This window comes from Morone saxatilis, unplaced genomic scaffold (genome assembly GCF_004916995.1).
Source record: "Morone saxatilis isolate NCDOM2014 unplaced genomic scaffold, NCSU_SB_2.0 Contig19, whole genome shotgun sequence".
Lineage (NCBI taxonomy): Eukaryota > Metazoa > Chordata > Actinopteri > Moronidae > Morone > Morone saxatilis.
This window is the reverse complement of record NW_023339751.1, coordinates 25,532,205-25,535,934: the sequence shown is the minus strand read 5'-3', so window position 1 is coordinate 25,535,934 and position 3,730 is coordinate 25,532,205.

The window sequence follows — 3,730 nt, the reverse complement described above, 5'->3', positions numbered from 1 at the left end:
AATATTTTTTTTGGGGGGGGGGGATTGCTATGATTGGGGAAAGTTGCAGGAGAACTTTTGCATTCAATATAGCACCCCCTGAGGAATTTATTGCTTCTACTGACTTCCTTTACCATCAGCACTGACTGGACATCCATCATTACTGTAGAATTTTCCTCCTGTTGGGCCTGAAATAGACCAATACTCATACTCATTTTTTTGTCCTTGATACGTACCCAGAACTCCTCCTAGCCAGTTCAGTCTTGGGCTCTCTGTGTTTCTAAAACTCTGCATACTGCAGTGCTGGTGAGGTACTCCTAAACCAGCAAATGTCCTTATTTAAATGGCTAAACCCCCAAAGAAATTAGAGTTATGTTGCATTTAGGGACAGGGTTGAGCTGCATCTTTATTGGTCCAATTCAGGCGCTGGGTAGCAACAGAGTTTTTTGGGGGCACTGAGCCTTTAAATCCACATTCTGTGTTTATTCCGAAGTGCTGAACACTGTGAACACTGAAGCACAGTTTTATAGACTAATGTTATAGCAGAGCAAAGGGGACAACGTGTGCAACCAGATCCAAGGTTTCATGGGGACACTTCCCTCTGCTGGGAGCTTCTTGTTAATGAGTGTACCATCAGATTTCAGATCAGCACTCAGTGGCAGCATGGTTGTGTCAATAAGCACTAATATAATCACATGTGCACATTGTTCCCCCCTCATTGTTGAAGTGTTGTGTCCTCCTCCCAGGTTGGAACAGTTCTCTGAAATCCAAGAGGAAATGTGGCGACAGAAAGTGATACTGGTGAGGTGAGGTGTCTGTAGAGCCCAAAGGATCCCAAAAGACCTTTAAAAAAGGGGCCAATATGCACCGCTCTGGTTTGCTTTTAACCCCCATACTCAGGGGATTAGCTCTGCTGATTTAACAGGGAGAAGCTGCAAACTCACCTGTCAATCACAGGTTTTTTCAACCTAGATAGATTCAATTGCTCTGATTAGGACTTTGGAGGAGAGACTGAAGTCCTGGGAACGACTGAGCAGTGTTTGGTTTGATGGATGAAAAAAACAGGATATGTGAGGGTTTACAGCTGTACACAGCAACAGGAAGTTGTGTAAGTGGGTGACAGAGCACACAAGCTAGCAGCAGTGTCAGTGGCAGCTTTGGGCTAGTGCTGGGGCAGAAAGGCAACCAACTGTGCATTTTATGACTACAGCATGTATGCATATAATCTACATACCCCAAGGCTTTATTTCAAACATAGGGACAATCTGTATCCGTGACACTGACCTCAGCATTGTATTTGTCCAGTTTGTGCCTCATCACTCTGCATTATAACCTGCCAATCTAATAAAGGTGTTCATTTGCTGCCCGCTGCCTCAGCCACGGCACCAGTAAAGGAGTCTCTAGCTTTATAACATGACGGAAGGACTCTTGAGCAACACACCACGCTTACCACATCCGTCTTTCGGTATATGTATGTGTGTGTATGTATTCATTTTATTTACTAGAACAAGATTCAAGATTAAACAGCAGAGGGGGGAGAGAGAGAGGGAATGACACACAGCAAAGGGTCACAGGTCAGATTGGAACCCATGGCTGCTGCAGAAAGGACTGAGTTTTGGTACATGGGGGACCAGCTAGACCAGGTGAGCTCTGTGCAATGTATGTGTAATAGAAGAGCCCGTCCTGGTTTGTTCTGAAAAGTGCCCTGTGTTGCCCTCTCTCTCTGGCACACTTTATCACAGCTAAATTACCCTCAGATGTCAATACACATCCAGTTGTCTCTAATATTCAGTGGGTCAGAGGAGAGTAGCATCGAGTTACAAGGTCAGCCTCTATTTCCATCCCCACATGAGGGAATCTGGTTAAATCCAAGGCTCTGTATTGGCAAAGCATCCTTTTTTTGGAAGCAGTGGTATCAAAAAGGGATCAAGGCTATAGATGACCTTAATGATAAGGCAACATTGAAAATCTAAAACAGCAATCTGATATTCCACAGATTGAGTTTTTGAGATACCTTCAGCTGAGGCATCTGCTGATACAGCCCTTTGGCTCGCCTACTTGGCTCTCCCTAGTCTGGACATCTGGGTCACGAGGCTGCTATTATTCTATTCCGCTTCTTATTTTTGATGGTGATATGTCGTCCCTCAGATCAACATAGGACCAACCTCAGTGTTGGTTTCACAGAGGGGTGATCTTAATTCTTCAAATAAAAAAAAAATGTCCAGAGAATTGAAAACAAGATTAATTCCATTTAAAATATCTAAAATATCAAAGTCTATTGTCTATTGGACCGCGTGATGATGCAGGGTGCCGGAGGTGCAAAGGAAACGATGGTACTCTGGTTCACAGGCTGTGGAGCTGCGCGAAGGTACAGGAGTTTTAACATCTATCACTACATTCAAACAATTATTGGCAAAGATGTCCCTTTCACTCCAGCCTGGTGCATTTTGGGAGAGCCGTTAGATAATTTAACTCACCCTTGGGCAGATTGGGTTCAAACCGCCCTCATGCTGGGACGGAAGCTGGTTGTTATGAATAGGAAAGTCTCCTCGGTGCCTGCAGCATCTCTGTGGTACATCCAGTGGGGTGAGCTAGCTGCATTAGATCATTCAGGTTACTCAGTGAGGTGGAACTTTATCTCCGGTGGTTATGCTTATATAGATAGGGGTTAATGGGGTTGGATCGTATTAAGGCCATACACTTACAGTACAGAACTGACTTTGACTTGTGGATTACTATATATTATATGTTGGACCTTCTTTTAGTTTTCATTTGATTTTTTCTGTCATTATATCTTTATTTATATATATTTCTCTGTAGTTCATGTTATATTCAGTGTTATTTAGATTATTTTGCATGCATTTGCCCCTTCTTGTCTTAAACAGCTATATATTTTATTTATCCATGTACTGTTTTATATGGCTACACCTGTATATGCAGTTATAATTGTCTTTTGTTTGTTCCTGTCTGTTGTTGAAATCAATTACTAAAAACTCTAAACATATGAATCATAGTTGATGAATACCGCCTCTTTATGCCTGTGAAAAAGGGGAAAAAATGTGAAATTTGACATTTTCCAGCTGTCTTTAAATACAGGACAGTATTTGCTCCCAAACAGTCATATAGTTAACCAGTAGGCCTAGTATTGACTTCTTTTAAACAATGCAGAGTTCATGATGCAGTGTTTTATGTTTTACTCCATGTTAGCTCACTTTTGTAGAACGCCCGGCTATTCTCACCACAGCCATCTCACCATTTTTCCGCTGCAGTCTCCGGTGAATTGACTACAGCTTACTACAGTTTTCCTCAGGCCAGAAGGAACAGTTCAAATCAAGTAGCTATAGACTATCTTGTTTTACCGAAGATTCAGTGATGTGAGTGAGGAGCTAAAATACAATTAAAGTTTTCCAGGAAAACATAAATTATTTCCAGGCTTTTTGGTCATTAATCAAATTGTTTTCATGACTGGAAAATGATCTGAGTTTCCAGGTTTTCCAGCATGTGTGGGAACCCTGCTGACAGCCTGAAATGCTTCCACGTCTGAAAATCAACGTCATGGTTTATAGAAACACTGAAGAAAGTTTTAAGCGTTAGACATAAAATGCACATAACTTAATATAATATATAATCCTATCTGCTCCACTACAGAAGACAGTTAGCATTGTAGCCTGTCAACAGTAACTATCCTGCCCGAGGTTTCTGCCTGTTAAAAGGCAGTTTTTCCTTGCCCCCGTCACCAAGGTCTTGCTCA